Source organism: Pygocentrus nattereri, chromosome 2 (assembly GCF_015220715.1).
Source record: "Pygocentrus nattereri isolate fPygNat1 chromosome 2, fPygNat1.pri, whole genome shotgun sequence".
NCBI classification, from domain to species: Eukaryota; Metazoa; Chordata; class Actinopteri; order Characiformes; family Serrasalmidae; genus Pygocentrus; species Pygocentrus nattereri.
Window position 1 is genome coordinate 1,075,487 of NC_051212.1, and position 22,839 is coordinate 1,098,325.

Genomic DNA, 22,839 nt, shown 5'->3' on the forward strand with positions numbered 1-22,839 from the left:
CAGGACAGGGTGTGTGCTAGGCTAATGGCTAACTCTAGACGACCAATAGTTCCATCGCTTCTTCTTTCAACCGTTTGTTCCTGGGAGAATAAACTGGAATAACTTCGGGTTCAGCGGGCTACCCAGCGTGAGTTCAGACACTCCTGTGTCTTTGTTTTTACAGAGACATGGATGTCGAGCTCCACTCCAAACAGGCAGTTCAGCTCGACGACCTGTTGAATTTCCATGCAGACAGGCGGTGAGGCTCGAGGTGGGGGACTGAGCATTTACCTCAGCACTGAGTAGTGTAAAAATGCACCGCTAGTCTCTAGTCACCGCTCACTGCTGGTGGAGTTTGAGATTGTCAGAGCCAGACTTTTGTTTCATCAAGAGTGGGGACTACAGTGTACATAGTAGCAGTGAATACAGCTCGTAGTGCTAATCTCCAAAACACACACCCAGACGAACTGTTTATTGTTGCTGGAGATTTCAACCATGCCAATCTGAATTCAGTAGTCCCTAAATTTCACCAGTATGTGGACTTGGTAGCCCACCAGGTCACAATGCTGGATCATGTTTACACACATTTCAGGAAAGTGAAAGAAGTGTGAACTATGCTCTGAGAGATATATGGAACAGTGTCCTTTAACCTTGACATCACCCTGTCTGCAGACTATTCACACCTCATCTCGGTCAGTTCTCACCTCTAAAAGACCCACGACCCCCCTCCCCACACTTAACGACTCTGTGAAACAGAAGCTGAGCAAGTAACACAAGCATGTCTTGAAATGGCTACAGTAAAATTGGGACGCCTATAACACTGATGGGTCAGTTTATACAGTCATTATAAACATAACAAACTTGCCAAGCATAAGTAACACTGAACTGTGTGAAGGGATCAGAAAGCCTACTCGTTCTCCACCCTCAAAATCACCCTCATATTCATCTAGGACGTGGAAGAAGGTGTTGGCGATTGATCCAGCATCACCTTCTGTAGGGGAAGTGTAGATATAACTATGTAGATTAATATGAAATCTACTTTTAAGCGGTGAAACATTTTGATTTAGCAACATAAAACCTAAACTTATGAAACAACTGTGAGCCCCTCACCACCACGATCTCCCATCACCATCACACTGAGACCCTTTTTTCAAAACAGCTCTCATTTAATTATTACTTCAGCTCAAAGTATCCACACTTTAAAATTTCCAAGTGAGGAAAAAAAGTATTAAGGCTTTCTACAAGAAGATGGAAAAAGGAAGGGAAATAAAGTAAATAAATGTTTGTGGGTACCATGAATAACAGTCAAAAGGTGTTCAAAAAGAAGTGATCCAGTACAGTTTAAGGACAGATAAGCCTGCCTCTCTCTCTCTCTCTGATCCAGGAACAGTCTGGGTACTGCAGGCTGGTTACACCACCAGTCCAGCAGGAGAATCAGTACACAGGATTAAATCTAGAAGGTACCTGGAGTGACTGCAGTCTATCAGAAAGCAGATACTATAACCAGAATCTGCATTGACAGAAAATGAAACTGCTGTAGTTTTCTTAAAGCACCATTTAATGACCATCACTAAGACTGACTGAATTACAGCTGCACTACATAAATAAACAGCTCCTTACCTTCAGCAGATCAGCTCCTGTTCTTCTCTGATGCAGCAGAGCTCTTCTTCTTTGTCTTTGTCTTTGGAGAAACACAGTTATAAAACTAGCGCCCCAATTGATGTCATCTCTGTGGATCTGGGGGCTTTATTCTTTCTAAGACTCCCAGCAAACCCCGCCTCCTGTGCTGTGATTGGCTGGAAGTTCATAGAGTAGCCACCCATATATAAACTGCAGCAATTAAAATTTATGGCATAAATAATGGAATAAAGATAACAGAACACAATCAATTAAAAAATATTATACTAACAACTACAAGAAATTTGATCAGAATTAACGGAAAATGAATCCAGCAGATTATCAGACTGTGTTAGTTCAGACAGTTTGTATGATTCGGTTTATGTTCCATTACCTTTTTCAGTGCAATAAAGTGACTTGTTTTTTTTCTGTAAACTTGTTCCCCTGTGAAAGAAAATGGGAGACTTTCTATGAATTTTTATAGAACCAAAAATTTCATCATGTTGTTTTCTGCAAAGTGACCATTACACAGGTCAGTGTTTCACAGTGTTTCACTGGATCTCTGTGTTTCTTGCTAGAAGAAAATGAATTGAATTGACACAGGCTTTTAAATATCATTCATACATCTTCCTGAAATTTGGTAACAGGGTTGAAAAATGTGCTCTGCATAATATTCAAGAATATTCTTAGATCATTATTCTGCACTATTGCTAAACTAATAACCAAACAGCTACTGAACTCCAAATACTATCAGCCTCCAGCAGTCATGATTTCATGATTTCTTTCAATGTTCAAATTCAAAAGATTGAAGTGTCACAGTTAACCGCTAAAAAAATGCTGCCGTGCCAAACTCAGATCTTAGGTACATTGTCTTCTGGTGCCACTGAAGGTGGCTGCCTGTTCTGGTATTTCCTTTCTGCTCTAACACGAAAAACAATGACAATACTGGTAATGCAGCATTCTGTGCTTCACAAGAGAGAACAAGACGTTGGACCTGCTGCATGCCAATATCTAAGAAGCATATAAATCCACAGCTCTCACTGTGTCGTTCACACCATAACTTGATTCACCTCAACTCATTGTATAAACCCCTGATTCAAAGACAGGCAGTGACCACAAGGACATTGAGGAAGTGGTCACCTAAGGCTGTAGAATCACTGAGGGGCTGTCCGGAGGCTACACGGCGGGATGTCCTGTGTGAACCACATGTTGAGGACATTGATTCAATTAAATCATGCATCACTTACTACACCAACTTCTGTATGGACTGCGTTGTTCCCTCCAGGACTGTCCCATGCTTTCTGAACTGTAACTTTGTGTGGTTTGACACCAACTTCTCTCTTTTTCCATTGTGTCCATCTTCTAAGCAGATTAGCACTCCTACACAACTACACCATGGGCCATTCACAGCCTCAACTTCTTCCACCAGAGTCATTCACACCTGTGACCCTCAGCAACCACTGTTTGCAATAAATGACTCACCCCCCACAATTGGGATGCGCAGTGTTGTTACATTCACTGCTGATCAAGTGAAGATTGAACTGAAAAAACTCAAGCAGGGCAAAGCAGCGGGACCTGATGGCACTGAACTCAGGGTGCTAAAACTGTGTGCAGAGCAGCTGAGTGGAATTTTTCAGCACACCTTTAATCTGATCTGCATCCCCAGTTATGTGGAAAACATATTGTGTGGTTCCTGTCCCCAAGAAAAGGCAACTGATAGCACTGAATGATTATCAACTGGTTGCACTGACATCCCACTTAATGAAGACACTTGAGAAACTTACGTTCTGGAGTAGCAGAATTAAGAAAAGTGCTCTGAACAAATTAAACCAATTTACTAGGAAGGCTGGCTCTGATGTAGGCGTCAAGCTAGACTCTTTGGAGGTTGTAGCAGAACAAAGGATACTAAACAAGCTGTTAGCCATCTTCGGACAACACCTCACTCCCCCTGCATGCTACACTGGATAAACAGAGAAGCTCATTCAGGCCAGACTGTTACAGCTGCACTGTGTTAAAGAGAGCTGTGTGAGATCTTTCTTACCCACTGATATACAGCTCTACAATGAGTCTTCTTACTCATTTTAAGAAGATTTACTTCTTAAATCTTATAAGACCAAGTTATTGCTAGAATCTGATAATTTAATGGTAATATCCATAATCCATTTTAAAAACGAAGTCAGCATAAATGACTGGAAATTGAAAACACACATTTTATAATACCCAACGATAATTATGGAGTTTAAAGAACAACTAACCAGAATTAAATCTAAATGTGTTAATAAAGATTATGAAATGTGGGAAATTTTAAAGATTCAAGTAAAAAATGTATTTAAATATAAAAGTAAAATTATGAATCAAGAAAAAAAAGAGAAGTATAATTTTATCCATCCATCCATCCATCCATTATCTTCCGCTTCTCCGGGGTTCGGGTCACGGGGGCAGCATCCTAAGCAATGAGGCCCAGACCTCCCTTTCCCCAGCCACTTCCACTAGCTCTCCAAGGGGGATTCCGAAGCGCTCCCAGGCCAGCTGGGCGATATAGTCACACCAGCGTGTCCTGGGTCTTCCTCGGGGTCTCCTCCCAGGTGGACTTGCCTGTGACACCTCCCGAGGGAGGCGTCCAGGAGGCATCCTAACCAGATGCCTGAACCGCCTCAGCTGACTCCTCTCGATGTGAAGAAGCAGCGGCTCTACTCCGAGTCCCTCCCGGATGACCAAACTTCTCACCCTATCTCTAAGGGAGAGTCCAGACACCCTGTGAAGGAAACTCATTTCGGGCCGCTTATATTCGCGATCTTATTCTTTCGGTCATTACCCAAAGCTCATGACCATAGGTGAGGGTGGGAACGTAGATTGACCGGTAAATCGAGAGCCTTGCCTTATGGCTCAGCTCTTTCTTTACTACAACAGACCGGTAAAGAGCCCGCATCACTGCTGACCCAGCACCAATCCGCCTGTCAATCTCCCGCTCCCTTGTACCATAACTCGTGAACAAGACCCTGAGATACTTGAGCTACTCCACTTGAGGCAAGAGCCTGTCCCCGATCCAGAGAGGGCTCTCCCCCCTTTTCCACCTGAGACCATGGCCTCGGATTTGGAGGTACTGATTCTCATCCCGGCCGCTTCACACTCGGCTGCAAACCGATCCAGCAAAAGCTGAAGTTCGCGGCCTGATGTCCCCAGTAGGACCACATCATCTGCAAACAGCAGCGATGTGACCCTGAGGTCACCAAACCGGACACCCTCCATCCCCTGACTGCGCCTAGAAATTCTATCCATAAAAATTATAAATAGAATCGGTGACAAAGGGCAGCCCTGACGGAATCCAACTCTCACTGGGAACGAGTCTGACTTACTGCCGGCCATGCGAACCAAACTCCTGCTTTGTTTGTACAGGGCCTGAATGGCTCGTAGCAAAGAGCCATGTACCCCGTACTCCCGAAGCACCTCCCACAGAATACCCCGGGGAACACAGTCGAATGCCTTCTCCAGATCCACAAAGCACATGTGGACTGGTTGGGCAAACTCCCATGAACCCTCCAGAATCCTGGAGAGGGTGAAGAGTTGGTCCAGTGTTCCACAACCAGGACGGAACCCGCACTGCTCCTCCTGGATCCGAAGTTCAACTGTAAGCCGGACTCTCTTCTCCAGTACCCCTGCATAGACCTTACCACCCTCCAGTCCCCTTTTTTAAAAAGAGGCACCACCACCCCAGTCTGCCAATCCAGTGGCACCGCCCCCGATGTCGATACCTGCCAGCTGCCTCTGGTGTCCCACAGGCCAACCATGCCCGGTAGGACTCCTTCTTCAGCTTGACGGCATCTCGTCCACCGGAGAAAACGCCAACATACAGGCACCAAGTCGAGGGGCTATGAGAAAGTCCACACCTGCCTGCCACCTCTCTCCATGGGCAACTCCAGAAAAGAATAAAGTCCAGCCCCTCTCAATGAGATTGTGAGCCCGACTATATCTAGCCAGTATCTCTCAACCTCGCGCACCAACTCAGGCTCCTTCCCCGCCAGTGAGGTAACGTTCCAAGTTCCAAAAGCCAGTTTCAGCAACCGAGGATCAGAACGCCAAGGCCCACGCCTTCGGACACTGCCCGATCCACAAAGCACCGAACCCCTACTACTGCCCCTCCCATTGGTGGTGGGTCGATGGGAGGGGGGTCTCATGTAACTCCTTCGGGCTGGGCTCGGCCGGGCACCATGAGTAAATGCCCGGCCACCAGATGCTCGCTGGCAAGCCCCTCCCCCAGGCCTGGCTCCAGGGTGGGGCCCCGGTAACCCTGTTCCGGGCATGGTACACAAATTCTGTTCTTGTCTTTTCATAGGGGTTATTATGGATCACACTTTGTCTGACCTGTCACCTAGGACCAGTTTGCCATGGGAGACCCTACCAGGAGCTTTCGCTCCAGACAACATAGCTCCTAGGATCATTCAAGCACGCAAACCCCTAAAAATAAATATTACAGATTTTGAAGAAAATGAATGAAGTGATTTAAAGCACGAGATAGACGTTTTAAATAATGACTCATTAATGCAGTTACAGATACAAATTGGTGCTAATTCTGATGAAGCCTTGAATCCATCTCAGGTGATGCATTTATACTTGAAACAAAAACAAAGTTCTTACGATATTAGTGCTAGAGATAAAAATCAGAGAGTGGTGATGGAACCTGATGAAGTAAGAAATATGATACAAGAGTTATGTGAGGAAATGTATAAAGATGTAGAATTAGATGAAAACTTGTTAAGCGTATTCTTAGATCTTAATTATGATGTTAACTATGATCATTTAGGAGATAAAATAATTGAGAGTGAGGTCGTGTCTGCTATTAAACAGTTAAACTTCAAAAAGTCTCCTGGAAAAGACGGTTTGCCCTCTGAATTTGATCACGCATGTTTCTTTGACTCATCAAACTTATTAACACGAGTGTTTAATGAAGGGGTACAAAAGGGTTTTATGATTATATGTTTATATGCAAAATCAAAGGTACAGATTAATGTAAATGGACATTTAACAGAACACTTTGATGTCTTGAGGGGTGTTAAGCAAGGTTGTCCACTTAGTGCTGCTCTCTACGTTTCGGCTATAAGTCCTTTGATTATTAAAATGAAATGATGAGCGTCTAGAAGGAGTGAGATTAGGGGAAAGAAAAGTTGTAATTTCTGCCTGTGCAGATGATACAACGGTTTTTGTAAAATCTCGAAGAGAGTTCGATATAATATTTGAGCACTTCAGTATGTATGAACAGGTTTCAGGTGCAGCACTTAATGTACTGAAATCAGAATGCGTCTGGATAGGAGACCCTGGAAAGAAGAGAGCTGTAGAGAGCAGCTGCTCCACTCGCCAGAATGTCCAAAAACCGTTGAAAAGTGAAAAGTCGGGAAAAATGCCTTGTGGGTTGGACTGCCTGATGTTCAGCAGATCTTCGGCGATGTATGTGAGTGAGACTGGTTCACATAGAACAGCACAAACAAAACACGACGGAGCTCCAAACCAGCGTCGCTGTCTGCGGCACCATCTTGGTGATCTATTCAGAGAGATAAGAGGACTTTTGGACACGGCATGCATAGTTCACACTGTAGCCCTCCACATACTACTACATAGACTGTTTACTGTTTACTTTACAATTTATCTTATAAATTGTGTGCGTGTTTTTATTATGCTGCTTTGCACTGGGTTTGGTGTTAGTTTGAAGGAACCATTTGGAGAAAATGCTGGGTTTGTAATGACGTGCCCTATATCCAGGTTGCTTTTCAGTGGCATTGAAAAGCCACTGTTATTGTTTGGCTCTCCGGTGTGGACCAGAGGAGGAGGGGTTCTCCCAGAGGAGGAGGGGTTCTCCTTTTGAGTTTTGGTTTCTCTGTTTTCTTATTCTTGGCCTGTGGGAGTGTTTGTCTTAACACTGTTGCTACTGGAGACACTCACTTCATTTATGTATTTTCAAAATTAGGGAACCAGTGAATTTTCACAGATAGTTAGACCTGCCAGAGTCTCTGCTACACTCTGTTAAAAAAAACAAAACTGTATACTATAATCACTGTTTATCAACAGAACTGCCCATCCTGTGGGTCTAATACTGTTCCCACCTTCTGGGCACTTTTGACCACCAGTCAGCTTCCGGCTGTACAATGCTGTGCAAACCTCACCTGCATGAACTGATTTTCCTGATGATAGCGCTGCTGCACAGACAGACTGTTTAATCATAGCCATTGCTTCACCTGTCTCACAAGACATTGAGCTCCCCTCATTTTCATACTAACAGATCAACATTACAGGCTCCTAACAGTGATCACTGCCTTCCATGGTTCTAGTGGCAGTCACTCTTTTTCACTGGTATCAGTGACTGATTTTCATAGATCTATTTTTTTATTGCTGTTACTCTGATAGGCCTCTAAAAGTCATTGGTTAAATTAAATACTTCTGTCCAATCACAGATTGCTTTCTTTGTCCTTTTTCTTTATATTTAATATTGTATACTAACTGGAGGGTCAGTTCACGCAAGTGAAATTTGTGCAATGTTGCTCAGAAAGAAGCTCCATGATGGTCAGACTGGTCTAGAAGGCTGGTGAGCAGTAGCTCCTGATCAAGGCAGATGAAACAACAGCATCAGAAGCACAGGATGGCCATGTTTCAGCTCAGCAAAGAAAGGAAAACACACACAGAGTCAGCTCTGTAAAGACTGACTGACCACCGATTACAGGGTTAACAGAGCAGCAGAGACTCCAGCAGGTCTAGATATTACAGCCTAACTAAGAGGGAGACTTTGGAAGGTCTTTTTATGCTAGTTTTTAAAATCCTGTAAAATAAATGTTTTCAACAATAAACTCTACTATATTATTGAAGAACACCTGCCCAGATACACGTGACTCATATGCATTTTACAGCAGGAATATGGAATAATAGGATTTTCTCATTTCTAAAGATTTTGCCATTCTGTTGCCATCCTAGTGGAGATATCATATTACTCCAGATTCCTACAAATAAAAATGGACAAAAAACCATGATTACCTGGAAAAGTGTTCTTACAGACACATATTGTGATGTTTTTGTTAACAGTGTGTTGATTAAAGCACAAACTGTAGAAGACATGTTCATGTTAAGACAGTCCTGTTACCTGACATAGGAGATTTGGCAGTTGATGCTTTCCTTCGGGCGCCTTCGGCTGTCCCATGACGTTGCGTGAACGGCAGGTCTCGGAGCAAGCATGTGCAAGCCTTCAACCTCCTAGTGTTTGTGGCATCGTGTGATTGGAGGAGTCAAATCTACTGAATTGGAGATGATTAAACTGGGGATACTAAGAGATAGGATCCAGTAGCAGTGGAGCTAACAGAGCAGCAGTAGGACGCAGTAGCAGTGGACCTAACAGAGCAGCAGTAGCACCCCGTAGCAGTGGAGCTAACAGAGCAGCAGTAGGACCCAGTAGCAGTGGAGCTAACAGAGCAGCAGTAGGACCCAGTAGCAGTGGAGCTAACAGAGCGGCAGTAGGACCCAGTAGCAGTGTAGCTAACAGAGCGGCAGTAGGACCTAGCAGCAGTGTAGCTAAAAGAGCAGCAGTAGGACCCAGTAGCAGTGGAGCTAACAGAGCAGAAGTAGGACCGAGTAGCAGTGTAGCTAACAGAGCGGCAGTAGGACCCAGCAGTGTTAGTAGCTAACAGAGCAGCAGTAGGACCCAGCAGTCTTGGTAGCTAACAGAGCGGCAGTAAGACCAAGAGCATTGTAGCTAACAGAGCAGCAGTAGAACCCAGTAACAGTGTAGCTAACAGAGCATCAGTAGGACCGAGCAGCAGTGTAGTTAACAGAGCAGCAGTAGGACCCAGTAGCAGTGTAGTTAACAGAACAGCAGTAGGACCCAATAGCAGTGTAGTTAACAGAGCAGCAGTAGGACCCAGTAGCAGTGTACTTAACAGAGCAGCAGTAGGACCGAGCAGCAGTGTACCTAACAGAGCAGCAGTAGGACCGAGCAGCAATGTAGCTAACAGAGCAGCAGTAGGACCCAGGAGCAGTGTAGCTAACAGAGCAGCAGTAGGACCCAGCAGTCTTGGTAGCTAACAGAGCAGCAGTAGGACCGAGCAGCAGTGTAGTTAACAGAGCAGCAGTAGGACTCAGTAGCAGTGTAGTTAACAGAGCAGCAGTAGGACTGAGCAGCAGTGTAGCTAACAGAGCAGCAGTAGGCCCGAGCAGAAGTGAAGGTAAAAGAGCAGCAGTAGGAGCCGGTAGCAGTGTAGTTAACAGAGCAGCAGTAGGACCGAGCAGCAGTGTAGTTAACAGAGCAGCAGTAGGACCCGGTAGCAGTGTAGTTAACAGAGCAGCAGTAGGACCCAGTAGCAGTGTAGTTAACAGAGCAGCAGTAGGACCCAGTAGCAGTGTAGCTAACAGAGCAGCAGTAGGACCCAATAGCAGTGTAGTTAACAGAGCAGCAGTAGGACCCAGTAGCAGTGTAGCTAACAGAGCAGCAGTAGGACCCAGTAGCAGTGTAGCTAACAGAGCAGCAGTAGGACCCAATAGCAGTGTAGTTAACAGAGCAGCAGTAGGACCCAGTAGCAGTGTAGTTAACAGAGCAGCAGTAGGACCCAGTAGCAGTGTAGTTAAGAGAGCAGCAGTAGGACCCAGTAGCAGTGTACTTAACAGAGCAGCAGTAGGACCCAGTAGCAGTGTAGTTAACAGAGCAGCAGTAGGACCGAGCAGCAGTGTAGCTAACAGAGCAGCAGTAGGACCCAGTAGCAGTGTAGCTAACAGAGCGGCAGTAGGACCCAGTAGCAGTGTAGTTAACAGAACGGCAGTAGGATCCAGCAGCAGTGGAGCTAACAGAGCGGCAGTAGGACTGAGCAGGTGTGTAGCTAAAAGATTGGCAGTAGGACCCAGCAGCAGTGGAGCTAACAGAGCGGCAGTAGGACCTAGCAGCAGTGTAGCTAACAGAACGGCAGTAGGATCCAGCAGCAGTGGAGCTAACAGAGCGGCAGTAGGACTGAGCATGTGTGTAGCTAAAAGATTGGCAGTAGGACCCAGCAGCAGTGGAGCTAACAGAGCGGCAGTAGGACCCAGAAGCAGTGTAGCTAACAGAGCGGCAGTAGGACCGAACAGCAGTGGAGCTAAAAGAGCAGTAGCAGTGTAGTTAACAGAGCCGTAGGACCCAGTAGCAATGTAGTTAAAAGTGCAGAAGTAGGACCGAGCAGGTATGTAACTAACAGAATGGAAGTAGGACCCAGCAGCAGTGGAGCTAAAAGAGCAGCAGTACGACCCAGCAGCATTGTAGCTAACAGAGCAGGAGTAGGACCCAGCAGCAGTGTAACTAACAGAGCAGCAGTAGGACCGAGCAGCAGTCTAGCTAACAGAGCAGCAGTAGGACCCAGTAGCAGTGTAGATAACTGAACGGCAGTAGGACCCAGTTGCAGTGTAGCTAACAAAGCGGCAGTAGGACAGAGCAGCAGTGTAGCTAACAGAGCGGCAGTAGGACAGAGCAGCAGTGTAGCTAACGGAGCGGCAGTAGGACCCAGCAGCAGTGGAGCTAACAGAGCGGCAGTAGGACCGAGCAGGAGTGTAGCTAACAGAACGGCAGTAGGACCCAGCAGTGTTAGTAGCTAACAGAGCAGCAGTAGGACCCAGCAGTGTTGGTAGCTAACAGAGCAGCAGTAGGACCCAGCAGTGTTGGTAGCTAACAGAGCGGCAGTAGGACCAAGAGCAGTGTAGCTAACAGAGCAGCAGTAGGACCCAGTAGCAGTGTAGCTAACAGAGCAGCAGTAGGACCGAGCAGTGTAGCTAAAAGAGCAGCAGTACGACCCAGCAGCAGTGTAGCTAACAGAGCAGCAGTAGGACCCAGTAGCAGTGTAGCTAACAGAACGGCAGTAGGACCCAGCAGCAGTGTAGTTAACAGAGTAGCAGTAGAAACCAGCAGCAGTGTACCTAAAAGAGCAGCAGTAGGACAGAGCATCAGTGTAGCTAACAGAGCAGCAGTAGGACCCAGTAGGAGTGTAGTTAACAGTAGGACTGAGCAGGAGTGTCGCTAAAAGATTAGCAGTAGGACCCAGTAGCAGTGTAGCTAACAGAGCAGCAGTAGGACCCAGTAGCAGTGTAGTTAAAAGTGCAGCAGTAGGACCCAGTAGCAGTGTAGCTAACAGAGCAGCAGTAGGACCCAGCAGTGTTAGTAGCTAACAGAGCAGCAGTAGGACCCAGTAGCAGTGTAGCTGACAGAGCAGCAGTAGGACCCAGTAGCAATGTAGTTAAAAGAACAGCAGTAGGACCCAGCAGTGTTGGTAGCTAACAGAGCAGCAGTAGGACCCAGCAGTGTTGGTAGCTAACAGAGCGGCAGTAGGACCCAGCAGTGTTAGTAGCTAACAGAGCAGCAGTAGGACCCAGCAGTGTTGGTAGCTAACAGAGCGGCAGTAGGAGGCAGTAGCAGTGTAGTTAACAGAGCCGTAGGACCCAGTAGCAATGTAGTTAAAAGTGCAGAAGTAGGACCGAGCAGGTATGTAGCTAACAGAATGGAAGTAGGACCCAGCAGCAGTGGAGCTAAAAGAGCAGCAGTACGACCCAGCAGCAGTCTAGCTAACAGAGCAGCAGTAGGACCCAGTAGCAGTGTAGCTAACTGAACGGCAGTAGGACCCAGTAGCAGTGTAGCTAACAAAGCGGCAGTAGGACAGAGCAGCAGTGTAGCTAACAGAGCGGCAGTAGGACAGAGCAGCAGTGTAGCTAACGGAGCGGCAGTAGGACCCAGCAGCAGTGGAGCTAACAGAGCGGCAGTAGGACTGAGCAGCAGTGTAGCTAACAGAGCGGCAGTAGGACCCAGTAGCAGTGTAGCTAACAGAGCGGCAGTAGGACCGAGCAGGAGTGTAGCTAACAGAACGGCAGTAGGACCGAGCAGGAGTGTAGCTAACAGAACGGCAGTAGGACCCAGCAGTGTTAGTAGCTAACAGAGCAGCAGTAGGACCCAGCAGTGTTGGTAGCTAACAGAGCAGCAGTAGGACTCAGCAGTGTTGGTAGCTAACAGAGCGGCAGTAGGACCAAGAGCAGTGTAGCTAACAGAGCAGCATTAGGACCCAGTAGCAGTGTAGCTAACAGAGCAGCAGTAGGACCGAGCAGTGTAGCTAAAAGAGCAGCAGTACGACCCAGCAGCAGTGTATCTAACAGAGCAGTAGTAGGACCCAGTAGCAGTGTAGCTAACAGAACGGCAGTAGGACCCAGCAGCAGTGTAGTTAACAGAGTAGCAGTAGAAACCAGCAGGAGTGTCGCTAAAAGTTTAGCAGTAGGACCCAGTAGCAGTGTAGCTAACAGAGCAGCAGTAGGACCCAGTAGCAGTGTAGTTAAAAGTGCAGCAGTAGGACCCAGTAGCAGTGTAGCTAACAGAGCAGCAGTAGGACCCAGCAGTGTTAGTAGCTAACAGAGCAGCAGTAGGACCCAGTAGCAGTGTAGCTGACAGAGCAGCAGTAGGAGCCAGTAGCAGTGTAGTTAAAAGTGCAGCAGTAGGACCCAGTAGCAGTGTAGCTAACAGAGCAGCAGTAGGACCCAGCAGTGTTAGTAGCTAACAGAGCAGCAGTAGGACCCAGCAGTGTTGGTAGCTAACAGAGCGGCAGTAGGACCCAGTAGCAGTGTAGCTAACCGAGCGGCAGTAGGACCGAGCAGGAGTGTAGCTAACAGAACGGCAGTAGGACCCAGCAGTGTTAGTAGCTAACAGAGCAGCAGTAGGACCCAGCAGTGTTGGTAGCTAACAGAGCAGCAGTAGGACCCAGCAGTGTTGGTAGCTAACAGAGCGGCAGTAGGACCAAGAGCAGTGTAGCTAACAGAGCAGCAGTAGGACCCAGTAGCAGTGTAGCTAACAGAGCAGCAGTAGGACCGAGCAGTGTAGCTAAAAGAGCAGCAGTACGACCCAGCAGCAGTGTAGCTAACAGAGCAGCAGTAGGACCCAGTAGCAGTGTAGCTAACAGAACAGCAGTAGGACCCAGCAGCAGTGTAGTTAACAGAGTAGCAGTAGAACCCAGCAGCAGTGTAGCTAAAAGAGCAGCAGTAGGACCCAGTAGGAGTGTAGCTAACAGAGCGGCAGTAGGACCGAGCAGGAGTGTAGCTAACAGAACGGCAGTAGGACCGAGCAGGAGTGTAGCTAACAGAACGGCAGTAGGACCCAGCAGTGTTAGTAGCTAACAGAGCAGCAGTAGGACCCAGCAGTGTTGGTAGCTAACAGAGCAGCAGTAGGACCCAGCAGTGTTGGTAGCTAACAGAGCGGCAGTAGGACCAAGAGCAGTGTAGCTAACAGAGCAGCAGTAGGACCCAGTAGCAGTGTAGCTAACAGAGCAGCAGTAGGACCGAGCAGTGTAGCTAAAAGAGCAGCAGTACGACCCAGCAGCAGTGTAGCTAACAGAGCAGTAGTAGGACCCAGTAGCAGTGTAGCTAACAGAACGGCAGTAGGACCCAGCAGCAGTGTAGTTAACAGAGTAGCAGTAGAAACCAGCAGGAGTGTCGCTAAAAGTTTAGCAGTAGGACCCAGTAGCAGTGTAGCTAACAGAGCAGCAGTAGGACCCAGTAGCAGTGTAGTTAAAAGTGCAGCAGTAGGACCCCGTAGCAGTGTAGCTAACAGAGCAGCAGTAGGACCCAGCAGTGTTAGTAGCTAACAGAGCAGCAGTAGGACCCAGTAGCAGTGTAGCTGACAGAGCAGCAGTAGGAGCCAGTAGCAGTGTAGTTAAAAGTGCAGCAGTAGGACCCAGTAGCAGTGTAGCTAACAGAGCAGCAGTAGGACCCAGCAGTGTTAGTAGCTAACAGAGCAGCAGTAGGACCCAGCAGTGTTGGTAGCTAACAGAGCGGCAGTAGGACCCAGTAGCAGTGTAGCTAACCGAGCGGCAGTAGGACCGAGCAGGAGTGTAGCTAACAGAACGGCAGTAGGACCCAGCAGTGTTAGTAGCTAACAGAGCAGCAGTAGGACCCAGCAGTGTTGGTAGCTAACAGAGCAGCAGTAGGACCCAGCAGTGTTGGTAGCTAACAGAGCGGCAGTAGGACCAAGAGCAGTGTAGCTAACAGAGCAGCAGTAGGACCCAGTAGCAGTGTAGCTAACAGAGCAGCAGTAGGACCGAGCAGTGTAGCTAAAAGAGCAGCAGTACGACCCAGCAGCAGTGTAGCTAACAGAGCAGCAGTAGGACCCAGTAGCAGTGTAGCTAACAGAACAGCAGTAGGACCCAGCAGCAGTGTAGTTAACAGAGTAGCAGTAGAACCCAGCAGCAGTGTAGCTAAAAGAGCAGCAGTAGGACAGAGCATCAGTGTAGCTAACAGAGCAGCAGTAGGACCCAGTAGGAGTGTAGTTAACAGTAGGACTGAGCAGGAGTGTCGCTAAAAGATTAGCAGTAGAACCCAGTAGCAGTGTAGCTAACAGAGCAGCAGTAGGACCCAGTAGCAGTGTAGTTAAAAGTGCAGCAGTAGGACCCAGTAGCAGTGTAGCTAACAGAGCAGCAGTAGGACCCAGCAGTGTTAGTAGCTAACAGAGCAGCAGTAGGACCCAGTAGCAGTGTAGCTGACAGAGCAGCAGTAGGAGCCAGTAGCAGTGTAGTTAAAAGTGCAGCAGTAGGACCCAGTAGCAGTGTAGCTAACAGAGCAGCAGTAGGACCCATCAGTGTTAGTAGCTAACAGAGCAGCAGTAGGACCCAGCAGTGTTGGTAGCTAACAGAGCGGCAGTAGGACCCAGCAGTGTTAGTAGCTAACAGAGCAGCAGTAGGACCCAGCAGTGTTGGTAGCTAACAGAGCAGCAGTAGGACCGAGCAGTGTTGTTAGCTAATAGAGCGGCAGTAGGACCAAGAGCAGTGTAGCTAACAGAGCGGCAGAAGGAACATGCAGGTGTGTATCTGACAGAATGGCAGTAGGACCCAGCAGCAGTGGAGCTAACAGAGCAGCAGTAGGACCCAGCAGTGTTGTTAGCTAACAGAGCGGCAGTAGGACCAAGAGCAGTGTAGCTAACAGAGCAGCAGTAGGACCCAGTAGCAGTGTAGCTAACAGAGCGGCAGTAGGACCCAGCAGCAGTGTAGCTGAAAGAGCAGCAGTAGGACCCAGCAGCAGTGTAGCTAACAGAGCAGCAGTAGGACCGAGCAGCAGTCTAGCTAACAGAGCGGCAGTAGGACCCAGCAGCAGTGGAGCTAACAGAGTGGCAGTAGGACCATGAAGGTGTGTAGCTGACAGAATGGCAGTAGGACCCAGCAGCAGTGGAGCTAACAGAGCAGCAGTAGGACCCAGCAGTGTTGTTAGCTAACAGAGCGGCAGTAGGACCAAGAGCAGTGTAGCTAACAGAGCAGCAGTAGGACCCAGTAGCAGTGTAGCTAACAGAAGGGCAGTAGGACCCAGCAGCAGTGTAGCTAACAGAGCGGCAGTAGGACCCAGCAGCAGTGTAGCTAACAGAGCGGCAGTAGGACCCAGCAGCAGTGTAGCTAACAGAGCAGCAGTAGGACCGAGCAGCAGTGTTGCTAACAGAGCGGCAGTAGGACCCAGCAGCAGTGGAGCTAACAGAGCGGCAGTAGGACCATGAAGGTGTGTAGCTGACAGAATGGCAGTAGGAGCCAGCAGCAGTGGAGCTAACAGAGCAGCAGTAGGACCAAGCAGTGTTGTTAGCTAACAGAGCGGCAGTAGGACCAAGAGCAGTGTAGCTAACAGAGCAGCAGTAGGACCCAGTAGCAGTGTAGCTAACAGAACGGCAGTAGGACCCAGCAGCAGTGTAGCTAACAGAGCCGCAGTAGGACCCAGCAGCAGTGTAGCTAACAGAGCGGCAGTAGGACCCAGCAGCAGTGTAGCTAACAGAGCAGCAATAGGACCGAGCAGCAGTCTAGCTAACAGAGCGGCAGTAGGACCAATAGCAGTGTAGCTAACAGAGCAGCAGTAGGACCCAGTAGCAGTGTAGCTAACAAAGCAGCAGTAGGACCCAGCAGCAGTGTAGCTAACAGAGCAGCAGTAGGACCCAGCAGCAGTGTAGCTAACAGACCAGCAGTAGGACGCAGTAGCAGTGTAGCTAACAGAGCAGCAGTAGGACCCAGCAGTGTTAGTAGCTAACAGAGCAGCAGTAGGACCCAGCAGTGTTGGTAGCTAACAGAGCAGCAGTAGGACCCAGCAGTGTTGGTAGCTAACAGAGCGGCAGTAGGACCCAGCAGTGTTAGTAGCTAACAGAGCAGCAGTAGGACCCAGCAGTGTTGGTAGCTAACAGAGCAGCAGTAGGACCGAGCAGCAGTGTTGGTAGCTAATAGAGTGGCAGTAGGACCAAGAGCAGTGTAGCTAACAGAGCAGCAGTAGGACCGAGTAGCAGTGTAGCTAACAGAGCGGCAGTAGGACCCAGCAGTGGTAGTAGCTAACTGAGCAGCAGTAGGACCCAGCAGTGTTGGTAGCTAACAGAGCAGCAGTAGGACCCAGCAGTGTTGTTAGCTAACATAGCGGCAGTAGGACCAAGAGCAGTGAAGCTAACAGAGCAGCAGTAGGAACGAGCAGCAGTTAGTTAAAAGAGCAGCAGTAGGACCCGGTAGCCGTGTAGTTAACAGAGCAGCAGTGTAGTTAACAGAGCAGCAGTAGGACCCAATAGCAGTGTAGTTAACAGAGCAGCAGTAGGACCGAGCAGCAGTGTAGCTAAAAGAGCAGCAGTAGGACCCAGTAGGAGTGTAGCCAACAGAGCGGCAGTAGGACCCAGTAGCAGTGTAGCTAACAGAGTAGCAGTAGGACCCAGTAGCAGTGTAGTTAAAAGTGCAGCAGTAGGACCCAGTAGCAGTGTAGCTAACAGAGCAGCAGTAGGACCCAGCAGTGTTAGTAGCTAACAGAGCAGCAGTAGGACCCAGCAGCAGTGGAGCTAACAGAGCGGCAGTAGGACTGAGCAGCAGTGTAGCAAACAGAGCGGCAGTAGGACCCAGCAGCAGTGTAGCTAACAGAGCAGCAGTAAGACCGAGCAGGAGTGTAGCTAACAGAACGGCAGTAGGACCCAGCAGCAGTGTAGCTAACAGAGCGGCAGTAGGTCCGAGCAGGATTGTAGCTAACAGAACGGCAGTAGGACCCAGCAGCAGTGGAGCTAATAGAGCGGCAGTAGGACCGAGCAGCAGTGGAGCTAACAGAACGACAGTAGGACCCAGCAGCAGTAGAGCTAACAGAACGACAGTAGGACCCAGTAGCAGTGTAGCCAACCGAGCAGCAGTAGGACCCAGTAGCAGTGTAGCTAACAGAGCAGCAGTAGGACGCAGTAGCAGTGTAGCTAACAGAGCAGCAGTAGGACCGAGCAGTGTAGCTAAAAGAGCAGCAGTACGACCCAGCAGCAGTGTAGCTAACAGAGCGGCAGTAGGACCCAGCAGTGTTGGTAGCTAACAGAGCGGCAGTAGGACCAAGAGCAGTGTAGCTAACAGAGCAGCAGTAGGACCCAGTAGCAGTGTAGCTAACAGAGCAGCAGTAGGACCGAGCAGTGTAGCTAAAAGAGCAGCAGTACGACCCAGCAGCCGTGTAGCTAAGAGAGCAGCAGTAGGACCGAGCAGCAGTGTAGCTAACAGAGCGGCAGTAGGACCCAGCAGTGTTAGTAGGTAACAGAGCAGCAGTAGGACCCAGCAGTGTTGTTAGCTAACAGAACGGCAGTAGGACCAAGAGCAGTGTAGCTAACAGAGCAGCAGTAGGACAGAGCAACAGTGTAGCTAACAGAGCAGCAGTAGGACCCAGTAGGAGTGTAGCCAACAGAGCGGCAGTAGGACCCAGTAGCAGTGTAGCTAACAGAGTAGCAGTAGGACCCAGTAGCAGTGTAGTTAAAAGTGCAGCAGTAGGACCCAGTAGCAGTGTAGCTAACAGAGCAGCAGTAGGACCCAGCAGTGTTAGTAGCTAACAGAGCAGCAGTAGGACCCAGCAGCAGTGGAGCTAACAGAGCGGCAGTAGGACTGAGCAGCAGTGTAGCAAACAGAGCGGCAGTAGGACCCAGCAGCAGTGTAGCTAACAGAGCAGCAGTAAGACCGAGCAGGAGTGTAGCTAACAGAACGGCAGTAGGACGCAGCAGCAGTGTAGCTAACAGAGCGGCAGTAGGACCGAGCAGGATTGTAGCTAACAGAACGGCAGTAGGACCCAGCAGCAGTGGAGCTAACAGAGCGGCAGTAGGACCCAGCAGCAGTGTAGCTAACAGAACGGCAGTAGGACCGAGCAGCAGTGGAGCTAACAGAGCGGCAGTAGGACCCAGCAGCAGTGGAGCTAACAGAACGACAGTAGGACCCAGCAGCAGTAGAGCTAACAGAACGACAGTAGGACCCAGTAGCAGTGTAGCCAACCAAGCAGCAGTAGGACCCAGTAGCAGTGTAGCTAACAGAGCAGCAGTAGGACGCAGTAGCAGTGTAGCTAACAGAGCAGCAGTAGGACCGAGCAGTGTAGCTAAAAGAGCAGCAGTACGACCCAGCAGCAGTGTAGCTAACAGAGCGGCAGTAGGACCCAGCAGTGTTGGTAGCTAACAGAGCGGCAGTAGGACCAAGAGCAGTGTAGCTAACAGAGCAGCAGTAGGACCCAGTAGCAGTGTAGCTAACAGAGCAGCAGTAGGACCGAGCAGTGTAGCTAAAAGAGCAGCAGTACGACCCAGCAGCCGTATAGCTACCAGAGCAGCAGTAGGACCGAGCAGCAGTGTAGCTAACAGAGCAGCAGTAGGACCGAGCAGCAGTGTAGCTAACAGAGCGGCAGTAGGACCCCGCAGTGTTAGTAGGTAACAGAGCAGCAGTAGGACCCAGCAGTGTTGGTCGCTAACAGAGCAGCAGTAGGACCCAGCAGTGTTGTTAGCTAACAGAGCGGCAGTAGGACCAAGAGCAGTGTAGCTAACAGAGCAGCAGTAGGACCGAGCAGCAGTGTTGTTAACAGAGCAGCAGTAGGACCGAGCAGCAGTGTAGTTAAAAGAGCAGCAGTAGGACCCGGTAGCAGTGTAGTTAACAGAGCAGCAGTAGGACCGAGCAGCAGTGTAGTTAACAGAGCAGCAGTAGGACCGAGCAGCAGTGTAGTTAAAAGAGCAGCAGTAGGACCCAGTAGCAGTGTAGCTAACTGAGCGGCAGCAGTAGGACCCACCAGTGTTGGTAGCTAACAGAGCGGCTGTAGGACCCAGTAGCAGTGTAGCTAACAGAGCGGCAGTAGGACCCAGCAGTGTTAGTAGCTAACAGAGCAGCAGTAGGACCCAGCAGCAGTGTAGTTAACAGAGCAGCAGTAGGACCCAGCAGTGTTAGTAGCTAACAGAGCAGCAGTAGGACCCAGCAGCAGTGTAGCCAACAGAGCGGCAGTAGGACCCAGTAGCAGTGTAGCTAACTGAGCGGCAGCAGTAGGACCCAACAGTGTTGGTAGCTAACAGAGCGGCTGTAGGACCCAATAGCAGTGTAGCTAACAGAGCGGCAGTAGGACCCAGCAGTGTTAGTAGCTAACAGAGCAGCAGTAGGACCCAGCAGCAGTGTAGCTAACAGAGCAGCAGTAGGACCCAGTAGCAGTGTAGCTAAAAGAGCAGCAGTAGGAATGAGCATCAGTGTAGCTAACAGAGCAGCAGTAGGACCCAGTAGGAGTGTAGTTAACAGAGCAGCAGTAGGACCCAGTAGCAGTGTAGTTAACAGAGCAGCAGTAGGACCAAGCAGCAGTGTAGCTAACAAAACAGCAGTAGGACCGAGCAGCAGTGTAGCTAAAAGAGCAGCAGTAGGACAGAGCATCAGTGTAGCTAACAGAGCAGCAGTAGGACCCAGTAGCAGTGTAGTTAACAGAGCAGCAGTAGGACCAAGCAGCAGTGTAGCTAACAGAGCAGCAGTAGGACCCAGTAGCAGTGTAGTTAACAGAGCAGCAGTAAGACCCAGCAGCAGTGTAGCTAACAGGGCAGCAGTAGGACCGAGCAGCAGTAGGACAGAGCATCAGTGTAGCTAACAGAGCAGCAGTAGGACCCAGTAGGAGTGTAGTTAACAGAGCAGCAGCAGGACCCAGCATCAGTGTAGCTAACAGAGCAGCAGTAGGACCCAGTAGGAGTGTAGCTAACAGAGCGGCAGTAGGACCCAGCAGCAGTGTAGCTAACAGAGCGGCAGTAGGACCCAGTAGCATTGTAGCTAACTGAGCGGCAGTAGGACCCAGCAGCAGTGTAGCTAACAGAGCGGCAGTAGGACCCATCAGTGTTAGTAGCTAACAGAGCGGCAGTAGGAGCCAGCAGTGTTGTTAGCTAACAGAGCGGCAGTAGGACCCATCAGTGTTAGTAGCTAACAGAGCAGCAGTAGGACCCATCAGTGTTAGTAGCTAACAGAGCGGCAGTAGGACCCAGCAGTGTTGTTAGCTAACAGAGCGGCAGTAGGACCCATCAGTGTTAGTAGCTAACAGAGCAGCAGTAGGACCCATCAGTGTTAGTAGTGTGGCGATACTACCCCTATCTATAACCGACTACGCCACCCCTTAGTTTATACCAAGAGTGAAGGGGAACTCTGCACCAAATAGACACACAGATTCTTTTGTTAGAGAAAATAGATTGCTTTATTAACGCTTGGTCACTCAATGTTCAGCTGACAGTTATAAAATAATAAAAAAAGAAAGAAATATATATCTTTATACCCGTATACAAAAGAAGCTTTATGAAAATAGTTATAATAAAAACATTAAACAAAACAAACAAAAGGATCTACATATGTATAGCTGCCCACTAGAAACTTACATCCAGCCTGAGAATAGAGGATGAACTATATAGGTCTATAATTTCCAATAAATAGCATGTGAATCACAACACCCTCAAATCAAATCAATTCAATAAAATGCAGAATAAGACTTTCACTACAAACGCCAATCAGTGAACACTACACCCCACTCAATAGCTCACTACAATGAATAGCCTTCCAATTATCCCAGCTGGATGATATGATTACAATCACAGGCAGTAATACAAATTACTCATAACCCTAGGATAAAAAAGGGGTAAGAGATAAGAAAAAAAGGGAAATATATCACCAAACCGTAAATACTGGGAGTCAGAGTAGCATTTCCATAACGATCATCTAATACACAGTTTAAAACCGGGTCTTACTCAGAACATTTCTAAAAAAAATTAAAAAAAAAAAAAAAAAGGATAAAGAAAACAGCAGCTAGCAGCAGTTCACAGCTCTTATCACATTAACAGGCAGCAATTCGCCATAGCCCCCGCTTTCCAGCTTGGTTATAATGGCCTGCCGCTGTCCACAGCGTTCAATAGCTTCCTTACATCCACCAGCACCAACGCCCGTTGCCTCACACTATAGCACAACCGGTCACGCTTAACTCAACAGCACGTCCGTATGTCTCTTCACAACTTCTTTACTCTCACTACTGTGCACAATTCCACCGCTACAGCACATTTATGCCGGTGTGCATCTATCCGGACAGCGCATACGTCCAACCATTTACTGCTTCTCCTGCCGAAGACGCCGCTTGCATGCGGGCTAGCTGGGCTATCGCTAACTAGGACCCCTAGTCGCCCCTATATTTGCCCGTCTACAAACCCGCGAGGAGATCAGCCAATGCCAGATCACAACACTGAGTCATTAGGTCCCACCCGCTACATTCCACCCCCCCCAAAGGAATCGGCGGCCCGACGATGGCAGCCCTTTAACCTATACTTTCCTTAGGGTTCTTCTCGAATAGCCCCAGTCAACACTGCCCGGGGGAGTCTATATGGGTTTGGATGTTGGCCTGCAGTAGACCTGTTTGAGCGTCGAATTGGCACATTCACAACTGGAATATTCACTTCACCTGGAGCACCCACACCCAATTCCACAGCCCCCTCTTGGGGGTCTTCACCTAGATAAAGAATCAAGGATTCATCAGAAGCTTCTGACCCCTTTTCTGACACTGAGGTTATTGTGCCAGGTGTAGGTGGCATTTCCTCTGGCACCTTCTGCTGCCCTTTGGGGACTTCTCGCAACTCTGTCCGATGTACCTGTTTAACTGGTCCTTCTTCAAATGCAGGAACCACAGTATAAACAGCGCCCTCTTTCGGTGGTCTTCGAACCACTCGATACACCCGGGAATTCCAATAGTCCTGAATCTTACTCCGTCCCAGCACATGATTCTTCACATACACCAGCTGCCCTTCTTCAATCCCAGAGTCATTCACTCGATCATTGTGCTTCCTATTTCTCTGTTGAGCCTGTTTCTCAGCCCTTTGTCTCACATGCTCCCGAACCATTCTGAGTTTTTGCTGGTGCTTCTGGACCCATTCATCTAGTGGGTCATGGTCCAAGTTCCCATCCTCTGTCCCCAGCAGAAAATCTATCGGAAGCTTTGGTTCATACCTAAACATAAGATAGTACG

General features: G+C 48.7%; 1 pseudogene; it reads right to left on the reverse strand.

Annotated features, from left to right (window-relative positions):
• Positions 1-22,839, reverse strand: part of LOC108413175 — a 250,452-nt pseudogene that overhangs the window by 21,362 nt on the left and 206,251 nt on the right.